At 39.1% G+C, this 26,101-nt stretch overlaps 1 protein-coding gene across 3 annotated transcripts in view; it reads right to left on the bottom strand.

Moving 5' to 3' along the window:
- Positions 1–26,101, bottom strand: part of Stxbp6 (syntaxin binding protein 6) — a 209,515-nt gene that overhangs the window by 21,134 nt on the left and 162,280 nt on the right. The window lies entirely within an intron of this gene.

Raw genomic sequence — 26,101 nt, 5'->3', positions numbered from 1 at the left:
GCAGTGTTTAAAAGAATATAGTTTCCATGTAATTATTTTGGGTATAAAGCTAGCCGGTGGACAGAAGCCGGGGGGCAGGAACGCAGCCCGCAGCTCCTTCTACACCTTTTCTCCTTCCAAATCCCCTTACATACTACTCCTTGTTCCCTTTCAAATTCATGGCCCCTTATTTTTCATTTTTTTTGTTGTTAAATGCATATGTCTAAACATATACGTCCCTAAATATAGCCTGCTCAGTCTGTATATCTGTATTTTTATGGTTGACAATTTGGTATTTGATAACATGCTGGTATGCTCTTCCCTGGGAAGGACCATTTCTACCTCTCAGCATTCCTTAGATACTTGCAGTGTTTCTGCATATGATTGATGCCTCTTGATCCTTCCTTTACTTTAACATGTCTATTATTGTTGTCCTTGCTTATCTTATGTTGAGCAGTCATGTTGGTGAGACTTTATGGGTGTATTTTTTGTGATTCCAAGGAGACACATCTCATAGCTAACTCACCAATTCTCTGGCTCTTACGATCTTTCTTCTCCCTCTTCAGCAAGTTCCTTGAACCTTAGGTGCAGTAGTTAATTTGTGGGTTTATCCATTAAAACTGGGGGGTCACAATTCTGCATTTTAATTGGTTATCTGATGTAGGAAGTCCTTCTGTCTATGTGATGCTTTCATTGGTTAATGAATAAAGGACTGCATTGGCCTGTGATAGGACAGAGTAGAGTCAGGAGGAGAAAACTAAACTGAATGCTGGAAGAAAGAAGGTGAAGTCATGAGAGGCCATGAAGCCACCAGAAGCAAAAGACACGAGCTGCTGGCTGGAACTGTGCCAGTAGGTCACAAGCCTCATGGTAAAATATAAAATAATAGAAATCGGTTAACCACAGATATAAGAGCTAGCTAGCAATATGCATAAGTGATTGGCCAAGCAGTGATTTAAATAATTTAAAAAAGGGACCAGGCAGGACAAAAACAACTGTAAAGAGTTGTGGTATATTGTAATGGTCTCCATCTGTTGCAGAGAGAAGTTTTCTTGATGAAGGGTGATGAATACACCTAGTAAAGCAATACTGTAGGTTCTCTCCATGACTGATAACTACACTAGCCCTTGCTAGTTGGTTAGGTTTCCAGTGCCACAGATGATTTACATCTTATTGAGTAAGATGTTACTGCCAAGATATTGTCCACTATTGCACTCTTAGGTTATTGCACCATGCTGGCTGTTGTTGTGGTTCATAGGGGTGATAGTTACTTCTTTAGAAATTCAGCTGTTTATAGTAGATCCCCTTCCACTAGGGGAGAGACATCTTGATAATTTGTAAATTAGTAAGATATTTAAAAGGCACTTGCTTGTGTCTGTTACTTAACACACCAGATTGGTGATCAGTTGGAGGACTATGTAATGTTGGCCAAAAAAGCAAACAGTAAAGCATTCTGGGAGATCTATTAGACTGAAAATACTGAGTGTCGGTGAACAGCTTAGGCTCAGTACAGCTGCCAGTGGAATAATTATTAGGGGATCACACTAAGAGAAGAAAGCAGAATCGGTGCCCCTCCAAAACCAACTCTTTGACAACTCAATTCCTCTAGGCTCAGAAAAACATAAAAACAAGCACTTTCATTAAATTTGGAAGATCTGTAAGGAAGTTACACAATAATTAAGATACAAACTTTTGATGTTGTTAGTCTAAATAAAAGGACTAAATAAAATATTCTAAGTACTATAATTGTGAATATTGCATATTTTATCTATTTACGTTATCTTAACTATACAAAACATTTAAGTTTTGATTGCAACTTAAATTATTCAATAAGCTAAGTTTCATAAGTAATGATTACAAGTTTAGTAAAATTTTATTTTCCAAGTTATGCTCAATAGAAATATTTACTGACTTGAATGTCCCCACAGTCTTGAAGGAATATAATCAACCTATATGCACATACGGCCTCTTTTCTTGCTTTGAGACTTTGTATACTCTCTTTACTCAACTTCATGACACACTGTCTTTTTCTTTCATCCAACAGTTCAAACTCAGCATACTTAATTCCATCTTTGTAAATTTCCCTGATGGCTTGTTTTGCACTCACTGAAGTATTTTGGGGGTTACCTATTATTCACAACAGGTACAGCATCAGGTTGGAAACAGGGTCGCAGATAAGACAGTTGTGTTCTCACACACAGCACCCCACACCCATGTCAAGAGAGGAACTCTGAGTCTAAAGTCAGGGAGTGGAATGCCCATAGGTCAAACTTATGTGTAGAGGTAGACACAGATAGGTAAAAATATGTTTACAATTAAAATGAAATTATTAAAACACAGTTAAAAATTTCTAGGCAAGTAAACAGTTGGAAAATTAAAAACACTGACAGACAGTTAACAAGCAATTTAAACATTCACCAGTAATTTGCTGTAGTAGTAAATGAAGGGGAAGAACATTGACTTAGGGTCAGTTGGGAATACCTTTTGAAGAGGTAATGGGTTAAGCTGTGCTGTGGAAGAGACAAAGTGAACAATGTCTACATGCAAAGACCTCAAAGAGGGAAAACTTGAATGTTGTCAGAACTGAAGAAGACTGATGTGGCTTCAGATGGGATTGTGGCTTATGAAGAGGAAGAGGCAGGGGACAAACAGGAGTCAGACTCTCTAGGACATATGTGTGGATCTTAGGTGCTACTGGGGGGTATTGTTGTGTTTAAAATAGGAGTAACATGGACTAAGATTTTCATAGTAGTTACTTGCCTATAGTTTGAGAAAGGAGCATAGGAGGAAACAAAAAATTGTCAAGAAGCTACTTCAATGATTTCACATAAGAGATAATGTTGGCCAAATACTGGGATGATGTCAGTGGGAAGATCAATGGGGGAATATTAGGGACACATATGGAGGGACAGGGTATGAAGTATGAATGAAGAGGAATACAGATCTGGTTTGGAAAACTGGAATAGTAGTTATAAGATGGAAATAAGTAAAACAAATTTCCTTGGAGGATGAAAGATGAGAATCTAGGATTTTACTTCTAATGTTATTTTACAGTGCCTGTAAGTTTTCCAAGTGCAGCCTGAAAACAGGTAAATATAGTAAGAAACTTTGTAATGAAGTCTAAGATGAGAATAACATTTGGACCTTTTCAGAAGAGAATGGGATAAGCTGGCCCAGGGTTCAACAGAAGACAATAGGGAAGGGTTCATAAACATTTCCTTCAAGAATTTTATACTTTAACATTAACGGTAAAACTAAAAATGCCCATGAAGGGGAGGAATAAAATTGAGAAGTAGAGGAAAACCCAGGTCAATGGAAAGTCAGAAAATGTATCAAAGAGGTAGCTATAAGAATGCCAAGACAATTTGATGCAGAAAAAGAGCCTCACCGTCAAAAGCACCTGTGCACACTGAAGATGCACATGTAAGACTGAAGTTTGACCTCTACATTGCTCATATGCAAAACTTAAAACAGATCAAAGACTAAAAATAATAGCTACACTGTACAATGCTTAGAAGGAAACACAGGTGTACTGATGTGGGATTCCCCTCTGTATGTTGTGAATACCACTGAAGTGAGGGCTGCCAGGGTCTGGTGACTAGGGATGTCCCTCAGCTAAGCTAGCACACTCTAATGGAGTTCTCAGGGACAGGCACCTTAGGAAATGCATATACTTCAACTTTAGTCCTTGTAGGAACAACATCCCCTCCACTCTAAAGAGAGTAAATGGAAACGGGCAGTGGTGCATGCCTTTAATCCCAGCACTCAGGAGGCAGAGGCAGGCGGATCTCTGAGTTCAAGACCAGCCTGGGCTACAGAGTGAGTTTTATGAGAGCTACAGATACACATGGAAACCCTGTCTTCAAAAATAAAAGAAACAAAAAACAACAAAATAAAACAAAAACAAAACAAAGAAGGGGAGACCTAGGATAGAGAAGCAATTTGGTCCAAGGTTACCTTGATCTACATCCCTGCAAAGGGAAGAGGAGTCACTAAGACAAAAAGGCAACCCACTGACTGGGAGAAGATCTTCACCAACCCCTCAACTGACAAAGGTCTGATCTCCAAAACATATAAAGAACTCAAGAAACTAGACCGTAAAAGGCTAATCAACCCAATTATAAAATGGGGCACTGAGCTGAACAGAGAATTCTCAACAGAAGAACTTCAAATGGCCAAAAGACACTTAAGGTCATGCTCAACTTCCCTAGCGATCAGGGAAATGCAAATCAAGACAACTTTAAGATACCATCTTACACCTGTCAGAATGGCTAAAATAAAAAACACCAATGATAGCCTTTGCTGGAGAGGTTGTGGAGAAAGGGGTACACTCATCCATTGCTGGTGGGAATGCAAACTTGTGCAACCACTCTCGAAAGCAGTGTGGCGGTTTCTCAGGAAATTCGGGATCAACCTACCCCTGGACCCAGCAATACCACTCTTGGGAATATACCCGAGAGGCCCTATCATACAACAAAAGTATATGCTCAACTATGTTCATAGCAGCATTATTTGTAATAGCCAGAACCTGGAAACAACCTAGATGCCCTTCAATGGAAGAATGGATGAAGAAAGTATGGAATATATACATATTAGAGTATTCCTCAGCAGTAAAAAACAAGGACTTCTTGAATTTTGTGTACGAATGGATGGAAATAGAAAACACTATCCTGAGTGAGGTAAGCCAGACCCAAAAAGAGGAACATGGGATGTACTCACTCGTATTTGGTTTCTAGCCATAAATAAAGGACATTGAGCTTATAATTCGCGATCCTAGAGAAGCTAAATAAGAAGGTGAATCCAAAGACAAACATATAGGCATCCTCCTGAATATTAACCTTCATCAGGCGATGGAAGGAGACAGAGACCCACATTGGAGCACCGGACAGAAATCTCAAGGTCCAAATCAGGAGCAGAAGGAGAGAGAGCACGAGCAAGGAACTCAGGACCGCGAGGGGTGCACCCACACACTGAGACAATGGGGATGTTCTATTGGGAATTCACCAAGGCCAGCTGGCCTGGGTCTGAAAAAGCATGGGATAAATCCGGACTTGCTGAACATAGAGGACAATGAGGACTACTGAGAACTCAAGAACAATGGCAATGGGTTTTTGATCCTACTGCACGTACTGGCTTTGGGGGAGCCTAGGCAGTTTGGACGCTCACCTTACTAAACCTGGATGGAGGTGGGCAGTCCTTGGACTTCCCACAGGTCAGGGAACCCTGATTGCTCTTCGAGCTGATGAGGGAGAGGGACTTGATATGGGGAGGGGGAGGGATATGAGAGGCGGTGGCGGGGAGGAGGCAGAAATCCTTAATAAATAAATAAATTAAAAAAAAGAGCTCTACAATTTAAAAAGAAAAACCATAGAAGTCAAGACTCCAACACCTGATTTTTTTAAACCAATTTATACACATTCCTTTTGGGAAATGTCAAGTCTTCACTTGCTGAGAAGTTCATTCCACTAAGCATATGCACATACAAGAGTTTATAATTTCAGTAAACACTTTAATTACTAATCACAAAACCCAAAAGGGCAAAAAAGGGGGCTACTTCAAGGCTATCACGAGCATCTTTCCTGACTAACTAATGGCTTTATGATAACTAAATCGTTGTAAGGAAATCACTAATGATGTGCTTAGGATTAAGCAATGCATAAGGACCAGCAATGAGATTTGAATGAGAGGAATGAGTCTCCAGAGTACAGGTGACATTGGTGCTAAATTTTAGTTGAAATGCGCTGAGTGTAGCAGGAAAAACTGCTATTGTAGTTACCAAGGTTACATTACAAGGGGGCTAAGTCATTATTGCTATATGGTTCTCTCCTAGCATTTAGAAGGTAATAAGTTGAATTAGTTCTCCCATTAGCTATTTTTCTCATGGCTGTCACACAATCCCTGACAGAAGCAACCGAAGGAGGAATTGCTTTGGGCTCATCATTTAAGTCTCCCAGACCATGCTGACCTTTACATGAACTTGGAAATCAATTCTCAGAGTTTAATTTGGTGAATATAAAGTTGAAAACCTCCTGTCAAAGACAAGGCACATGATATGGCCATGCTTACCAATGTCAGTCCAGTTCTGCCTAGGCTGGCAGCAGTAGTGGGCACTTTTACAATTTTTCTGGAACTTAGCAATTTTGAAATTATACAACCATAGTGTGTTTCATGACTATTAATTAGTTATTCTATGGTATTTTGTTTGATTACTAATGAATTCTTGGTATAAATTTTTACTTCCTAAGAGAAATTTTTCTGAGAACTGACAACTTGTCATTAAAATCCACTACAATTATCATCAGCGGAACCCAATTATGATCAATTAACAGAAAGGAGCTAATATACACTGTACTATTTTTAGCCATTAATATTTTCTCAATTCATATTAACAAGATGCGAACGGAAAGGAGTGGCCAACCAACTGTAAACCTGGATGTGTATTGCCAGAGTCACAAATGCAGCTCATTGCCATTTACGTCACTATAAGAAACTATGATTTACTAAGGGCCACCACGTGTGATGCACAACATTAAATGCTTCACACTCATTATTATATCCTAGTAGTTGTTGTTTAAGATATTATCATGATCTCTTAAGCCCAGGGAAATGCCGAAACTCACACAAAATTATACTACTAGCCTGCGATAAAATCTTGATTTGAGCAGCGGTGGTTAGCTTCGATACCACTTTCTTTATACTATGAGACTTTTCACATATTTAAAGGCACAATTGTGAGGCAGAATCTAAGTGCCAAGATTGGATTTTCCCTTGTCGTCCATTTTCCCTTTCATCAGCTTGGCAACCTAAACCGCATTTCTTCTGATAATCTAGTTCTGATCCACTGAAGCCGAGTAAGGAAGGCTACTCATGCTCCCAGACCACCACCTGCATTTCTCTGACAGACTGATGTCCATTAGCTGTCTGTTTGTCATACTTGGAGCCTCTTTCTAGAGCACAGCACCATTTCTGACTTTCCGGCATCTCCGGGAACAACATACTCTTTTGTAGGTGTTCATTGATCCTTGCTGAATGGGTGGGAAATTGACCAGAAATAGAAGATATATGGATTCATAAAAACATTCTATGGTAGTATATATGTCTAAATCCTATTTACATTGTCATTCATCATAGATTATGATATGGCTAGTACAAAGAAGAGTGCAATTTTGGACATGGTGAAAAAATTATAATTTGGTTAATATTGCTTTCCAAGTTGTTAGGGACTTCTTTACTCTATTGAAGATCTAATCATGTATAAAATACATCTAATTGAAGCTATTTGATATATAGAGACACATCTTCACTGGAAACATTGCTGTTTCCAAAACTACTATTATCTAGTGGAAAAAGTATGACATACAAAATAAGTTTAAACCAAAACAGATTCTGCTTTAATCCATGTTTATTTCATTGGAGAAAATGAAGGCTTGTTGTTCACACCTCCCTGTTTAAATATCACACTTTAAAAGGAAAAGGGTTAAACACTGAAAACCACATTTAGAATAACAAACTTTAATGCATTCCTTCCCTAGTCATTATAAGATTAAAATGTTAAGAAAAAAATCACACAACTTAGTGATAAAGATATATGCCAGTTAAGAGAGACAGCTTACAGGTTATGCATCATATTCTGCAAACGGCATTAGGAAGACGTACCGAGGAAAGAATGATCCTCATCCATATAAGGTTCTTCCATATCACATAACTATCAGACCAGGCTTACCATCTGAAGGATTTGAAGCAGTGCTTCCGAAGTGTTTTCCTTTATGATCCAGATGAACAATTTGACAGACACAATGCTAGAGATCCGCAGAACAGCGTCTCGTTTCTCTCTTCCTTCCCTACTCTCTCTTTCTCACATAGGTTTAAGCATGTATTTTAAGGAGATCCCTGCAGTAGAATTAGTAATATGGCCAATGCATTGTCAGTAGAGGCAGTGCGTGTTACTGGGGCTGAGGTGATGAAAGCCCTGTGGCAGGCCTCCATCTCTCTTTTCCACTGTGGAACTGACTCCGGAAGGGCAGAGACCAACACAAACTGAGTTGGTTCCTAACATATGAACTGTTTGAGGGAAGGCTTCCAGTCACGCGACATGAAGAAGGAAGAAAGCATTGCTGTTGTATTGACTGAATTCTCAACTGTGGAAGGTTGATGATGACAATTTCAACATATTCTGAGGAGAGTGCCCAAATTTAAAAGCCCCTTGAAAATGCTTTATTAATTTAAGACACATGGAGTCAATAGGTTGTTTTACTGTGTCTCGGGGTGGGAGGGGGAAATACTAAATATCTGGTAAGCATGTAGTAAATGAAATTATCTAAGTGAATCCCTTTAAAATGTTGTTTTGCAACAATAAAAGAACATGGCTTATGCAATTGAAAGCTAGGTTTTACTTTATAGAAAGTTATTTTCCATCATGTCATTAAAGACAAATAGGTGTTTTTGGAAAACAAGTACTAATAAACCTATTTTATGGATCAAAATAAAAAAGGCCTAGACTTGAGATTAATACACTAATATAAACATCCTATTTCCTGCATTGGACTTGTGACCATAACTTTTAGCGATGCTATATTAACTCCTAGTGACAACACCCATAGTACATTTAATCTTCTGTGCAGTGTGAATTAAGCAAAATTATTCACTTCTTGTCTCATTAAAAATCTACCTTTGGGTAAAGAACAAAATGACAATAAGTAACAAATACTGCAGACTCTAGGCGTGATGATCCACTGAGATCACATTCACCATCAGAGAGAATGGGGACCACAGCAGCTGCTAATTCACTCTGTGTGGCGCCTTGAGAAAGTTGTCAGCAACACCTGTTAGTAAGGAGCTCTCTTCCATGTGTGTGAAATCATACACATTTGCACTTGAATGATGAGATGATTGCATTATGTCTTTCATACTCCACCGAGTACAGATAGGGGCTTTGCAGGAATACACCAAATAATTGGTCTACACACCAAAGATAAATATCACTTGCGAACTCACAACTCAGAAATGGAAACCAAACATCATTCAGAAAGCTATCAACTGACAGATGAAATTTTCTTCTTGTTAACTCTTATAATAGGGAGACAGCAGGATGTAGGTGTAGAGGCCAACCAGATCAACAGAAAGGTGAATGGGGGAGGAGAACCATTTCTTAATTCTTTGAATCTTCAGGAAAAAAAAAAAAACTCTTGTTTCAAGTAAAATTTTACATGAGTCCAAGTACACATTTTGCTGCAGGATGGAGCTATATAATTAAAGCCTTCCCTTATATGGCTAGCGTGCAGCTGCTGGCAGAACGCTTTAACATCTCATCATATTGACATGAGTTTGACAAAACGTAGTAATCATTTCCTTTTGTGGATGAGAAAGACATCCAGAACGCGCATGTTTTAATTTGCATGTTAGCGGATCCAGACGTAATTATTAGAGGTTACGGGTTATATATGGCACTGCAATTTCCCCCCTCCTTTTAGGTAATTGAACGCTTTGCTTATTGTGAATACATGTAACTTGACACAATGGTCTAGAACAAGGGGTGGGAGCAGCAGGAAAGACGAAAGAAAGTGGGGCGCAGCCACAAACTCTGAAAAGCACGGAAAGGTGATTTTTTTAAGATAAAAAAATGGCCTCAGGATGCAGATTTGGAGGTCTATTTGGCATTTGTTTCTACCAAATATCTAAATTTACACTTTAGTAAGAAGCCGGCAGTGAGCTAGGCATGGTGGCTCATGCCTTTGATTCCAGCACTCAGGAGTCAGAGGCAGGCAGGTTTCTGTGAGTTGGGGGTAGCCAGGGATATTACACAGAGAAGTCCTGTCTCTAAAGAACAAAAAACAAGAAACAAACTCGCAACAAAAAAGCTAGTGATATCTGCTTTACATTTAATAAAAGAAGCATATGCACATGTGAAATCTGAGCTCTTGTGGTGATGTAACTACAGCGAATCACGTCTCAAATAATATTGAATACTTCCTTGAGACTGGCATATGAGTTTGAATTAAGATCAGGAACCAGAGCTGATGAAATGCTGTCCTGTGGCTTTTTCAGTGGTGGATTAGAGGACTGGACTGAACAGGCTGGAATCTTTATGTTCCAGGTCTTCTGAGCTGAGGACATGCGGAACGCACAATGCCAGAACCACCTGGAGTTAGCCGCACAGGCACTTGCATTCATTTTAGCAAGGGCCAGGACAAAAATAAGCTTTGTGAAATTGACAATAAAATCGTCAAAAAGTGTAGAGGGCACACAACCCTGCTGGGAATCTAGGGAGGTCAGGAACACAGCTCAGCTTTCACAGGACAGGACTAAGATAGGTCTTCCCTTGCACTTCACCCTAAGGCATGTCTTCCAGACACTGTCTTCTGGAGGTCGGTTTGTCTGAAAAGCCCTGCAGAGCTGTGGGTGACTACAAATAGCAGCCACCGTGAAAAAGCAGCGAATGAAGGCTCCTGGTTCAGCCACAAACACAATCTTTCCCATGTTGTTACATCTGGTCAAATGTCTGCACTGTTTAACTCAGAACTTTACTGGCAAAATGGGCACAACAGTACTTGTTTGGGACTGTGTTGTGCAATTAAAGGGAACAACCATTTTCAAATGGCTGATATTTTTGATAGAGTACATATTTTATAAGTACCTACGTTAGATATGCATCTCTTAGAAATATCCCGAGGGACTGAGCTAGTGTGAGCATCAACACTTTTATGCATAGACAACTCAATTATCTTCCTACTTTCATTCCCTGGTGCTTATTATCTTTTCTATACTATGAAATTCTCAACAAACTTATACAGTAGTTCTTTCTCTTAAAAAGTTAAACATACTTAAAAGCAAACAAAACTACAAACAATTAAACCAGAACAGAGAAGAAAAAGCTCAGATCATTCAAAGGTCAACAGGCCTTGAAAATGCACACTGAAAATATTACAAAGCTCCTCCCCTCCCAACTGGGAGCCTGGCCAGGGAAATCCACAGGGAGTCGGCTTCGGTGATGATGAGTGAAAGTTGCATTGTCTGTCCCCGTCTGCCCTCCTGCTCTGTGCTCTAATTTTAGACATATTGGCCTTGACAGCATCCCTTCACAGAAAGATCAGCAGCAAGCAGCCCTAAATGGGACGTTTCCCACACCGAGAAAGTAGATAAATTCCATCTCTTCTTGTAATTTTAGGTAAACACATAGGTACATGCACACATACATGCACATGCACACACCATGCACCGCTATTGGGAACATGATCCCTATCACCACTAATCTTTATAATTCTATTGCCCCTTACACTTTCTAAATATAGGAAGTTCCCTTATGAAATGTATCAAAAATACTGGTTTTGACTATAGACTTACTGAATATCTGTCAGGCAGGATTCAGAAGAGTCAGTTCTGTAAATGGCCAATTAGTAAATACTTGGGGTTTTGCAAGTGGTAGTGCTCCTGTTACAACTGCTGTTAAATCTTGGAACTGTGGATTACAGGCAACTAAGGGGTGTGATGTGTTCCAATATAACTCTATTTACGAAAATAGGCTGGATTTGATCAGAGCCCTGCAGTTTACAGACCTCTGCCCTAGTGTTCCAAGAAGTAAGTCAATACAGCTGGCTGGTATCAGAACATAAAAGTCTATACAACATATTATTTTGATTTATCTTATAAAACTTAGGCATGTGTAAAAGATAATTTGAAATCCATTATGCTTCATATTTTGCAAATCAAAAGAATAAAAATACAACTGAGTGATGAGGCATTAATTCCATGCCCTGTAAAAACAAAATCAGTCTTCAGTGTTAAAGAAGCAGTCCCTAGTGCCTAGTGCAACCATCTCTGTTACAAATTTCCATTCCTGAGAAATGACAGCACCACTAGCTAATACACATCGGACAGGTATGTCAGATAAAATGCTGCTCAAAGTGGTCTGTAAAAACTTACTTAATCCTCTGGGAAATCCTATAAGTTTGGTTTATGTAGAAAATGGGAAGTCTAAGGGTCATATAAAAAAAACTTATCTGAGCTCACAGCTCATACTAAAGAAGGGACATTAGAACCTGAGCATTCCTGATAATATTAAGAAATATAGGTGGATAGATAATCATCTATAACAGTCAAGTTTCTAGTCATGTTAGTTAGGTTTTCTACATATATCGAGGTATATTTCAATTAGATAGGTTTTCTTCAAAATTTTCAGACCTATGGAATATGGCATTTAAATGTCTCAAGAATTTAGGACTTTTCATGAGGAGACACATCAGCTCCTGGCAGCACCAATAACATCAAGAGGAATATGGGCATCAAAGAGGCTTCTTATGGAGTTTGTTAGCCATTTTGGCAAGAAGCTGCTCTTGCCTGGACTGCTTCATGGTACGCTGTAAAAACTGGACATGCAAAATCCACAGAGTAATAACTGCTGAACTTGCCTAAGGGTGAGATGGTCCTTCAGGATTCCTGCTTCAAGAAAGAGTCTGCTAGACATTCTTCAGCGCAAAGAAAAAAGTGACTGACAAACTGCCAATATAGGCAGGCCTGTCTTTGGAATTTCCTGCTTTGTGGAAAAGTCTACTGAATACTATGGGCCTGTAGGCTGAAGATGGATGCCCCAACGTTACAAAAGAACCTTGGGTCACTGTCCAGGCAGTGAGATGTCTCTGTCAATTCTAAAGTTTTAGAACTTGTTTATAGTGCACTTCCTGTTTACTTAGGCAATATTTTATCCTTCTGTGGTCTTTGATGGAGTTGAAGAATAGACAGTTATAGTTTTTCTTAGTTATGATAAAAGATAAAATAGATAAATAGATATAAGTATCGTAACTACAAGTCTTCCTTGATACCTGTTTTGTTATAAGTAATTTTACTGTGTTAAAGTTAAAACCTTCCTTTTTATTTACATAGAAGGGGGAAAAGATGTTGGAAGCACTTATGTTTTATATATATATATACACACACATATATGTATATGTATACATATATATATGTATACACACACATATTGGTTTTATTGGTTAATGAATAAAGAATCTGATATCTGATTTGTCCTGTTTTATGCAGAATAGAGCTGGGAAGAAAAACTAAGCTGAATGCTGGGAGAAAGTAGGAAGAGTCAGAGATATGCCATAAAGCCCCTGGAAGAGATAGATGCCCAGAACTTTAGTGGGTAAGCCACAGCATTGTGACAATAAACAGATAAATAGAAGTGGGTTAATTTAAGATGTAAGAATTATCTGGGAATATGCTAGAGTCATTGGCAAATATGGCAAAAAAATCAGTATTGCAAATAATATAGTATCTGTGTGAGTATTTCAGGTCTGAGCACCTGGGATCGAACGAGCAGCCTCCACCAACACCTATCCACAGATTTGTATAGAAAAAATTTTCCTCTTATTGTATATCAACAAAATGCAACTAGTGAAGCTTATGAGTTACTCCAGTGAATTTCAAATTTTGAATTATTTTATTATTAGCTTCATTCACCTTAAATATAGTTATTTTAAATCTTTTTCAAATTTCTGCTTTTTTTCCCTTTTCATTTTCTTTTGGATAATTTCAGTTCTCAGTTATTTTTCTGTTGGCCTTTTCACTTGCTATTGAAAATTGTGAGCACACCTTTCTGGAGGAAGGAAGAATAATTAACACTAAGAATGTTTGGAAAAGTCATGCAGAAATGAATGTATTTTATAAACTTCAAACACATACACACATGTTTCTTTCTCACATCACAGAGAGAGATTGATGCTGCACTGGATAGCAGATAATACCCCTCCCAGAAGTCACAGGACACCACATAAAAGCCCACTGCCAGGTCTGGAATACCTAACTTTGAGTTGTTGATCACAAGTGCCCCAGGTACCCCCAAAACAATCCAGGTTATTACCACTGCTTTTGGTTGCCCACCATAATCTGATGTCAAGACCCCATTGCTGAAGACAGTAACTACACATTTTGGTCACAGGACTTGGAGAAATCAAGTTGGTACTGCTCAAGAAGCTTCCTACTTTCGTCACACCAGAAGGAGCCATGTAGGATGCTGGGGGAGAACTCAGCAACAGTGTTACGTAGGTGTGAGGCCTGTGGAGCTATAGTAATGGCTGGCATGATATGTCCATGAGGACAATAGTGACCTGAATAGTATAAAAGTAAGCAACTTTTTTTAAAACTCGACTTCATAAATACTGTGACCACCAGGAGCAGTAGCTTCTTACAGGATAATGTCTTATCCAAGACCTCTATCTATTGGTCAATTTCTTTGTCCTATTATCAGGAAGAATGAGAGTACTCAAGTACCATTGTAAGTCAAAGGGGTCATTGAATGAAATAGTAATATTGGCATTTGGAAATGAGAGGTTAAAATCTTCCACTTAATGATGATAAGTAACATTCTTATTTTTTTAAATACACTATTTCAATTTATTCTTTGGGAATTATAGACAATGTATTTTAGTTATAAAAGCCTCTGATTCCTAACCTTATCACCTATCATCTACCACCCACCTCCTTACTCCCCCTGACTTTCTTGCACCCCTCCTTAAAAAGTAGCTCAGTAAGTTCAAAGCTCATATACTCAGAGGTGTAAGGCTATCTACACGTGTGAACAACTTATAAAGTTCCAAATCCTTAAAGAAAACATATCCTCCCCAGAAACCATGAACTTTCAACAGCTCGTCAGTTAGCAGCTGGGGCTTATGAGCCCCTCCTCCTCCATGCTTCCAGGATGACTGGTTTGACCTTGTGCAGGCAACCACAGCTGCTGTGAGTTCACGATGCAGCAGTCCTGTTATGACCAGAAGACATTGTTCTGTCCCGGTCCTCCCTGACCTCAAGCTTCTATAGCCTTTCCTTGTCCTCTTCCACAATGGTCGGTCAGGGGAGGCAGCAATATAGATGTTCCATTTGTGGTTGATCACTTCACTAAACTTATTCTCTGTATTTTGACTAGTTGTGAGTTTCTGGATAACGAGTGTCCACTGCATAAAGAAACTTCTCGGATAAGAGCTGAGATCTGACCTAATCTAGCAGCATAGGGAAATGAGCTTAGAGGGCCATTTGATACTATCTATATTCATTGAGCAGGATGTAGATTCAACTGTGAGGCCTGCCTATAAAATGGGCTCTAAATCCAATTGAAAAGATTTGATAGCTCTCATCCCATGCATGCATCTTGACATGAAGTTCAATACTGTAGTTTATAAGATTCCTAGCTGGGTGAAGATTATTGATGATCTCCCACCTGAGAGCCCCACACAGCAGCTTCCTGAGTGAGATAACCCAGATAGAATAGACAAATGTTGCAATCTGTGGATTTGTGTGTTTAAATGAAGCACCCTTAGAATCCAGAAAACTAGAACTGGAACACTAGAGTATGTGTTTGTGTGTGTATGCACACATGTATGTGCTTGGGTGTGTGCACGTGCATGTGGGGGGTGTTAACTGAGGGGAGGTACAGATAATGAGAAAGGGGAAATAACAGGGGAAGGTTTAGCTGGAGAAAGGGATGGGAAGAAGGGCAGAGGAGGGAATGGGGAGTGGTGTGTGTGTGTGTGTGTGTGTGTGTGTGTGTGCATGTATATGAACGTGCATGCGTGTATGTGTATAAATGTTTGTATGTAAAGGAGTTCAACTGGAACTGCCCTACACAAGGAATAATGTTCTTCCTAGAAGCTATAGGTTGCCAAATTAAAAGTCCAGTGCAAGTGTAGAACATCTCCCTTAGAGTTGTTTGTGAGGACTATCCCAAAGGCCCCTAAAATAGTTCAGGCTATTGCGCTTTGTTGCTCACCAAAATCTGAAGATAAGATCCTGTTGCTGAAGACATGGCACACATTAGTCCATCACAGGACAGAAAGATCAAGTGGAGAGCTAGATTTCAAAGTTCTTCCAAATGCTCTTGTATGACAGCATGTGAACGGAACAGGGTGCCTGTTTCTGTGGATGAAATGCTAACTCACTTCTCATTACAAAGCGGCCTCATCTGATTTATGTATTTTCATTTTTGGCAGAGGAACTAGAAGTAGATTTATGAAAATTTTTTTTGTGGCAAACACATATTCATTCTCTTGTAAAGTTGCAAAAACACGCCTTGGGACTTTTTTTTTTCTAATTAGGCGTTTTGAATTATGTGCCCTGAACTCTGGCATAGTGTCATTCAATATATTTTGAACATCATTGTTTTGTGAAGTCAGCAGTAACATATACACTCCATAAATGTCAAACATAAAATGCAACACTTTCAGCATTCTATAAAACCATGGTAAATAATTCAGGATCCCAAGCATCTGAAGTATCTACAGTGCAGCAAGCTCATTCCTATCTGAAACAAAGAAGTTACTATACAGCTATTTGCATGGCAAACATGACTAAGAATACAAGGGAATTTTCTTTATAAAGAAAATGTTTGATAAATACTCTGAAAAACATGCAATAATATGAATGTGCACATTTAAATTTTTGGGCTTTTACTAATGTATAACAGTTATATAAATAAGGGTCTCATTTAGAAATTTTTAGACATGTAGATAAAAATTTCTAAATGAGACCCTTATTTATATATGTTTATATGTGTAATACAGTTATATATGTAAATAAATATATGTATATAGTATGAATAAATCATTATATATATATAATTGTCAGTTCAAAATAGGAGACTCATTTGACTGAATATTTTAAAGTTAACTTCCATGCCATTCCTTTAAGGTACACATTACTGCCCCATAATATAGTAAAGCAGAGAGACTGAGTATAATGTAAATTGCTTAGAGAAAGTCACAGGGCTAATGAGTGATACCATCTCAGGCAGGGATAAGTGAATCTGGTACACAGAGCTATGTCAATAGATCATGTAGTAAGAGAAACACACTTGTGCCTCTTTTTAAAAATCCATTCTAAATTATATGTGTATGAGTGTCTTACCTCCATGTATGCATGGGTACCACTTAGGTATCTGGTGGCTAAAAGAAGGTGCTGGCCCCCATACACTGGAGATACAGATGGTTGTGAGCTGTTGTAGACAATGGTTTTAAGATGTGTTACATTTGTTTATGCTGTGGAACATTTGTTTAATGATGAAGAGATATGTTGCATTCTTTTATGTTGCACTTGTTTAATTCTATGAAGCTGTGTTACTTTGCCTGTCTAAAACGCCTGATTGGTCTAATAAAGACCCGAATGGCCAATAGTAAGGTGAGAATGGCAGGCAGAGAGAATAAAACGGGGGAGAAATTCAGGAGGAGAGATTGAGAAGCAGGACAAGGAGGAGAACTCCAGGAGGCAGCCACCCAGCTACACAGCAAGCCATGGAGTAAGAAATAACGAAAGGTATACAGAAATAAAGAAAATAGTCAGAAGTAAAAGGGAGGTGAGATAATTTAAGTTAAGGAAAATTGGCTAGAAACAAGTCAAGCTAAGGCCAGGTATTCTTAGGAAAGAGTAAGACTCCATGTATGTGGTTTATTTGGGAGTTGGGTGGTGGACTCCCAAAAAAGTCAAAGAGTCAAAAGTGATGGAGGAAGGTCATTGGCTAATAAAGGAACTGCCTTGGCCCATTTGATTGGTTAGGACATAGGTAGGTGGGGTAAACAGAACAGAGTGCCGGGAGGAAGAGGAAGTGAGCTCAGACTCCACAGCTCTCCTCTCGGAAGCAGACGCCTCAGAGAGAGGCCATGCTCCCGGCTCCTGGGCAGAGGCACGCAATGAAGCAAGCCGCCAGGTCAGACATGCTGAATCTTTCCCGGTAAGACCGGTGCTCACAGTTTATTAGAGATGGGTTGATTGGGATATCAGAATTAGCCAGTAAGGGCTAGAGCTAAAGGGCCAAGCAGTGATTAAATGAATACAGTTTGTGTGTTGTTATTTCAGGCATAAGCTATCCAGGCGGCTGGGGTGTTGGGGACGCAGCCCCGCTACTCCTATTACTACACAAAAGACCAAAAAAACAAAACAAACAACAAAAACCCTACAACAAGCCTGTATGTGGACCTAGGAATTGAACCCAGTTCCGGTGGCAGAGCAGTTTAGTGTTCTTTATCACTGAGCCATCTCTCCAGCCCCACAGTCATGTTGTTTTTTTCCTATTTTTCTTTTCTTTGCAGTGCTACAATTGTAGAATACCAATAACAAAAACAAAATATCTCCTCCAAATAGGATTTTCCATTTATATACTTTATCATTATTATTTTTAGTAATTCACTAAAATTTTTCATTGTTTATTCCTTTATCCAGCAAGTTGTCTGTGATGTTCTTTTTCTTCAGTATTAGGGGTTGAACAGAGAGCAGTACACATGCTGTACCCTCAAGCTCTCTGAGGTAAGTCTGAAATAAAACACTCTGTCCGGGAAAAGATGTGTTGGCTAGAGCAATGAAAATGGTTTTATGGAAGGAATAAGTCTCTCTATCTGGACATTAACACAATTAAATGTTATTCATGAGTGTATAAACACAATTTTTAATTTAAGTCTCACAAAGAACCTGTTAAAGTCGTATTACTTCCTCTTCTAAGCTAAATCAATACAAAGAAATGAAGCCCTTTGTCCACGAAGGGGCCTTGTAAGTCTTTGTCTCCATTTAATGGACGGGGAAAAAGACTCAGATCTCAATTCAAACACCAGCTCTGTTCCTTAATACTGTTGGGATTTGCAGTAAGTGTTTCACAAGTCATTTTCTTCATTTTTACCAAGGGCGAGGATAACTAAAGATTGCTACTACTTTTCCAAGGACAACAAAAACAGTCACCAAGGGAACTCTGACAAGGAGTCCTCTTGGTTTAAAGGGCCAGAAGAGACATTTTGTGACTCTGCAATAACTAGGATTTATTTGTGAAGCTCGTCCTCTTTTGTTCTGTGTCTGTTCCTACATTTCTAGAAGCAACATGGAACCTTTAAAACAAGTTAATTCTACCTGTGAAGTACGGTGCGGGGTAAGGATAGGCAGAGGGAGGGATAGAAAATGGGTGTACTGAGTTTCAGTTAGAAGCGACACTACACAAGACTTTCTAGAAAAATAGGCAATTTATGTTAATGTTCTTGGTCAGAATGCGTGTAGAATTTTCATGTCCATGATCCATAAAACCTTTATATATTAAAATATTCAATAATAGAAGAAATCTAACAATTATAGCAAATGTTAACACGTTCCTTTGAAGAACCATCTTAATAAATTGGAATTTGGGATTATATTCATCACATATTTCCCCCATAAATGCATGCATGTGTTCTGGAGCAACTACAGAAACCAGGAAAGTAAAGGGATCATGGTGGTGGTGGGGGACAATAGGAGGGGGAACAGCAGGATATATGTGATTTGAAGAGGGGAATGGTGGAACAAGGGATTCATTACAGCACACAAAGCACAAGATTAATATAGAAGGAAGGAGGGGGTAAAATAACAGTAAGGATGTCTCAAAAAGTCATTAGGAATCATACTATCTATCTACATAAAATTGCCTATAACACATGTAAGTCAGTATATACACATATATACATAGTTTAAATAAAATTTTCTCATCGGGACTGATAGTGTTCCCTTCAAGAGCCACGAACTAGCTAACAAAAATCTCAACATGAGGCATAAGAAGCACCTTTGGCTTGTTGTTCAAAGTTCTCCAAGAGACTCCCGGGAACATGTTGCTGCTGCCCTTGGCTGCTACTCAGAGGTTAAAGAGAAGTCCCATTGCACAGGATGTCATGCACGTCCAAGACCTGGAGGATCTGATCTGGATCTGAGCTGAAAATCTCCACCCTGAGGACAAGCTCTCACAGCACCGAAAGCCAACTGGCTAGAGCCAGTGAGAGCATCGATTTTCGCGAATAATCTATTCCTGCCACATTTCTAAACCAGCATAATTCCTAACTACACTGTAAATACTTACCTTCTACACACAGGTAAGTGTAGTTCATCAATGAAATACCCCATAAAACAGACAGAAAGCTACAACTGACCAAGATGAAGCAAACAAGAGATCGTCCACTGCCCAGTCCCACAATGGAAACATCTACAATCCAACTCCTGCACCCGAAACTCGTCGTAGCTGAAGAGGAAATGGAGAGATTGTAATAAGGAGAGGAATAGGAAGTTTGCTGTGGCATTGTGTCTGCTAAAAAGGTCAGAAAAGCTACATTCATGAAACCTCACCAATAAGGCCATGTAAACAAGGTGCGAAAAAAATGATACCAAAACACATGCAAACAAGAGATGGGGAAAATCTTTCGGGATCTCAATCCTGGAAAAAGAACTAGAGGCAAGTAAGGAATGCTGATAATGGGAAAAATCGACTTCCCCAAGGAAAAATACATAGATTGGTTATCCTGAACTCATATACTTACAAGTATTTTATACAGACTGAGCAGGTTGCATTTTTATATTAAGGAATATATATATAATGTGTATATAAATATACATATATATGCACACACATACATATATACATGTCTATACATAAACACACACACTCATATATATATATATATATATTTGTTGTATATTTTCTTTTTTGTGTTTTATAAGGCAGTGTTTCTCTGTATATCTTTCCTTGTCCTGGAACTCACTCTGTAGACCAGGTTAGCCTTGAACTCACAGAGGTCTGCCTGCCTCTGTCTTCCAAGTGCTGTAGTTAAAGGCGTGAGCTACCATGCCCAGCTTTTTGCTGTATATTTTAATAATAATTAAAGACATAGAGGCAACAAATTTGAGAGCGGGAGGGGTGTGGGTCGGGCCTGCATAGGAAGGGTTGGTGGGGGAGGAATAATGTAATTATATTTTAATTCGAAGAGTATTTGTAAAGTTAAAAAAGGAAGTCATGCATGCACATGTGTGTGGCATATGTGAATGATGTATATATGTTGTAAGTGCAGACCTGTGAACCTATGTGCACACATGCAGATGCTACATGGCCTCCTATATTACTCTCCACCATATGCCTTTGCAGCAGGATTTCTCGCTGAAACTGGAGAGGGCTGGGTAGCCAGGATGCCCTGGTGAACCTTGTACCTGTACCCTTTCTAACAGTGGTGGAGGTCATGATATATAGCTACACCTGGGATTTTCCTTGGTTGCTGGAGATCCGAATCTAGGTCCTCACGCTGTGTGGCAAGCATTCTCACCCACTGAGCCATCTCCACCTCCTCTCCTCACTTAGTGTGTTGTCTTACTTTACACTATCTGAGCCTGTGACATTCACAAGGTGACATAATCTATTCCCACATTTTACAAGGATGGTCTTGCTTTACTTGTGGAAAAAGAAGTATAATACAAAGTCACATTGTGATTCAGTCTTTGTATTCTGCCCACCCGTGGGGAAGAGAGTAGAGTCCTTTGGCCTTCCTTTCTAGTGCGCCAATCAGCAGGGACAGACAAAGGGCAGCCTGGGATGAAGGAGACATCAGAGGCATCTGTGTTTCTGGCATTCTAATAGTGCTCAGAATCTGGGCTTTATACCATCTTCTGAAGAAGAGAGTGCACAAGGGCAATGTGTCCGAAATACCTTCGCTGCTGATCAAATATATGGCTCTTCAAAACAGGCTGTTTCCCGGAGAAAGAAATCTGCCATGTTATAAATTCTGAATATAGTTAACATAGAAATCAAACTGTCTGGATTAACTGCTGGAATAAGAGAAAACTTATTTCATCTTGCCCCGTTGTCAGCTGCTAGCCATCCCTTAAAATGCAGCGTGACCATTACCTTGCCAATGTGCAATTTGCTTTTGAAGTCTGATGCCTACCAGGAAGGTGAATTAAGATGGCGAGAGTGCCCACTTTGCGGGTGTACATAAATGGATAGCTCAGTGCCCGACACATGGGCAGGGCTGAGGATCACCCGTGGGATCAAGGACAAGAGAAGATGCGCATGCCTGAACTTCATACAGCCACTGGAGGATGGCACAGCAAGAAGCAGAAGAGTAGGAAATAATCCAATGAGTCAGGGCCTTTGGCCTTGGTGTTCAAGGAAAACTCTTAAGATAAACTTTATTGCATGCTCACCTTGAGAATAAGTCATTTTATTCCATAAATAATCTATGCCACTTACGGAAAATGAAATTATCATTACCATACAGACTTTGCAATTTCAATATAGAAGTAGTCAGGACCCAGAGAGTTGTCCATAGTTCCTAGTATACCCTTCATCTGAAAGTCTACAAACCAAAATGACCTCCAAACCTAAAAGTTTCTGGGCACAGACATGTGAAATATTCCAGTTTGATTTCATGATGGGCTGTGGAGAAAAACAGGGGCAAGCTAACAGTGGCTTAGGATCTGTAAGGGAAAAGACTCACCCAGTCATTTCCTCTGTGGAAAAACTTTGTTTCATGTTCAGAGCTATTAAGACTATTATCTACATTCAGGCTCTGTGCATAAGCTGTGTATGAAGCATAAATAAATTTTGCATTCAGACTTGAGTCTCCTCTCAAAAGTTATATCATTATGTTATGCATATACTTAGAAATAGAAAACTGGAGTCTCAAATACCAAATATCCAAACAGGTCAGCAGCAATCACTATAAAAGCTGAAGTCATAAACACAGGGTGGGAGCCATTGGGAAAGTTTCACATTTTACAAAGAGTAATGAAGCAAGCAAGATAACAAAGCCAGACTTGGGACCGCAAATTAATAAGAAATAGAATTCCCATTACCTAAAGGAATGCTCTATTTGGAGCTGACTGTATTTCTTTAAAAGGAAAGTCTCTTCTCAGGAGCTAAAATTCAAGCATACATATGTTATCAGGAGTATAATGTTCTATCATAATCTCTGTGTAAAACAGATACAGAGAAAAATAAAAGCTATGATGCCAGAAGTATATTCAACTCATGTGAACTTGATACTTCACCTCCAGGGATCCCACTCATGGATGATACCATGTCACCTTGCAGCAGCTATGAATGGTTTCATCCATCTGTGCAGGTTGCTAGGTAGTTTGGAGAATCAGAAAACTGAAAGATGGATTTAATTTTGAAGAGACTGAATCTTAGTACATGAGAGGATAGGATATAAAGGCTAGGAATGGGATTGGGAATGTTGCCCTAGGTCAACCATCTTCAGCTATCTAGAGATAAGGAGACAGCTATGAAAGAATGAGGAGCTGCCAGCAGGTCTCCATTCACATCTTTGAGGGAATGCAGCTTTGCTTCCATTTCGTGAAGGCCTTCAACCAGCCACAAAGATGTCCTCACTTCTTTCTCAGACCATGAACTAGCGGTGAGGAGGCCTTAATGCCTGTTATCCTTTGGAGCCAAGGAAATGCCATTTTAAAGCAGAGAATTTTGAATATGTCAAAGAAAAAAATTCATTTCTTTGTAACTGACCTTCCCCATGAGAAAAAGAAGCATAGAATTACACCTGGCCTGCACAGTTGACAAATGCAGGGGGAGGATGACATGGAGTTGTTGCTATCTAGGTGATAACCTTATGTTTGGAGTGGTATTAAAGAAAGTGTTATTCAGAGGAAAGATATATTCTCTGTGACAATGATAAAATCACTTTAAACCACTGGATCTCAGTTTTTCCAAGGACAGCACTGGAACACACTCAGAATCTTTGAAAGGCCATGACAATACCATCTTTCCTGTGTTTTTAACTGTTCTGAAATTCTGACTCCCCCTTTCCCCCAAAAAACCAGTAAACAATTCGAAGTCAGATGATTTTAAAGGTCTTTGATGAATTTCTGGCTCTTGGGACAGAAAGTAGATAATCATTTTTATTATATACACAAGAAGTGGCAAGGAAGACGTTTAAAAGTATCCACAACCTCTAGTCCATCTCTCCTATCCAGTCGCCTTTTAAAAACCAGGAATGTTCTGGCTAAAAAGTTTTCAACAGTTCCTACAGAGCATTAGTCACACTTAAGCCACGTAACATTCTCTAAGATGCCATTAGGGCTGTGAAAGCCACTGCTGGACTCTTATCTCCACTCCTGACAAGTGCCCTGACCCTTCCCTAGCTAGTTAATAACCCTGATTCTTATTCTTTTCTGCAGAGATAGTAAATTGTATTTCCAAAGGCTGCATTCATGCCAAGTAAGATAACATATGTAGAAAGCATCTAACAGGTCTCTCTACATATGTTATCTTACTTGGCATGAATGCAGCCTTTGGAAATACAATTTATTATCTCTGCAGAAAAGATGATTGGGTGGTCCTTGGACTTCCCACAGGGCAGGGAACCCTGATTGCTCTTTGGGCTGGGGGAGGGGGAGGGAAATAGGAGGCGGTGGCAGGGAAGAGACAGAAATCTTTAATAAATAAATAAATTAAAAAAAACATATGTAGAGAGATTGTTGGAGGGTAGCATACCAATAACGATAATAGTTTCCTTTACAAAAAAATCACAAACTTCCCCATTTCAATGTAAAACGAACATTTGCATCTACAACTTGTGACCTGAATAGAAGGTGATAAGCAAAGATTTTGAGAAATTATGTGGAGTTTAATCTGCTGAAGATGGAACAGATTCACAAAAGTAAGAGGGTCAACTAGAGTCATCCAAGAAACACCATTTTTAAGTTTCAGAATTGTGTAAGTGAAGGAAAGGAAGATAATAAGAGCACTAATTCACTAGGCTGTGTTGGCACAACTGTTATCAAGGACAGACAACTGTTTGAACAAGAAAAATTGCATTCATTAGGGACACATATGCTGCCAGCAAATTATGGCATGCTCAATACAAACTTTCTCTTTCTCCCAAGGAAAGTAGGAGCAGTCGATATTTAACAGAGTAAATTATTTAGTTCTTTAGTCAAGAAATAATTCGACACTAAACTAAGCCTCAGGAATTATGGCTGCTCAGAATGATAGAACTGAAATCCTCTAGTCTATTAGGAGATGTTATTCCTGGGAAAACTAAGGGAAAATAAAAGAAAAACTAAATAAATAAGAATAATACCTTGAGTCACAGGAGGCGGAATTAGTTCTGGTGTCTGATCTCATTAGCTTATTCTTTTTCTGACTAGAGGAAAGCAATCGAGTTTTGTCCACCATACACACCAACTGCTTAGCATTAGAAATATGAGGATCCATCTCAGTGCTGCATCTTTGGGGTTCACAAGGTCATAGAAGATAGGGCCAATGACCAATAGACACAGCTGGGTTTGACCTGTGAGGAACGTGAGTATATTCCAGGTGAACGAAGAACATGTGAAAGATGTCTCCCATGACGTTGGGTCTCCTTCTGGACTCTCCATTCTCAGTGTGGATACAGAGAAGCAATGCGCGGGGAGGCCTCTCACAGAGCCACAGGAGAGAGCCAGCCAGCAAACTAATGAACATACCAACCTCAACAAAGACAATGGCTTACAGCAGAAACCAATCTGATGTTAGGTCAGAAGAGAAAATCCCATCTGATGAAGAATAAGTAAATGCTTGGTTTCCTGGACAATTTACTGTGCATTGAAAATAGCTGCAAGTGCTCCGAAAACTATAGTTTGCCTATTTAACGAATTGGGTAAGAATGAGATTTTAATGCAGGTTTAATTTGAAGATTTCCAAGTGGCAAAGGCATAGCAGGGAACAATACCCCATTCTAATACTTCCCTTCTACACTCATCTTTCAGAGTCATGCAGTATGACATTACCATGTATTATATTATATATAATTATATATTATTTATATTTATATATATTATATATAATTATATATGTGTATATATATATATAATATGATTCATCATCCCACATATTTTAGAACTAAACAGGGGAGTTAGAGTATAGGACTCCCTTGATGCAAAAGACAGAGCTCCTAAGGTCCCTAAAATATAAATAGCCACAGAGGAAATAATGAAGCAGACAGTGTATTCTCAATACATTGTCTCATGGAGAAATAGCACAGTATGAGTAGATCAATTGTTAGCACAAAGCAATACATTTTGCCCCGTAGTCATATGAAAGATAAATAGAATCCAAGGGGATGATGCATCATCTCTAATGGGATCTTCTCAGTATTTGATGATGGCAAAGTTGGTACATTTAGAAATATTTTTCTTGATCAGTAGAAAGACCAATGTTCTAAAATATGTCCCCAACTTCAAGTGATCAAAAAGGTTTCATTTTTGTCAGCATGGCTTTCCTAAAAGGCCTTGCCACTGGAAACATAGATGTGGGCACCCTTAAATGTTTCCAGCATCAATGTTTGCCCCTTAAGCCTGGCTTACAATACTAACT

Source organism: Microtus pennsylvanicus, chromosome 14 (assembly GCF_037038515.1).
Source record: "Microtus pennsylvanicus isolate mMicPen1 chromosome 14, mMicPen1.hap1, whole genome shotgun sequence".
NCBI lineage: Eukaryota > Metazoa > Chordata > Mammalia > Rodentia > Cricetidae > Microtus > Microtus pennsylvanicus.
Note: the sequence above shows the minus strand (reverse complement) of the source record. Positions and strands in the feature narration are given on the sequence as shown.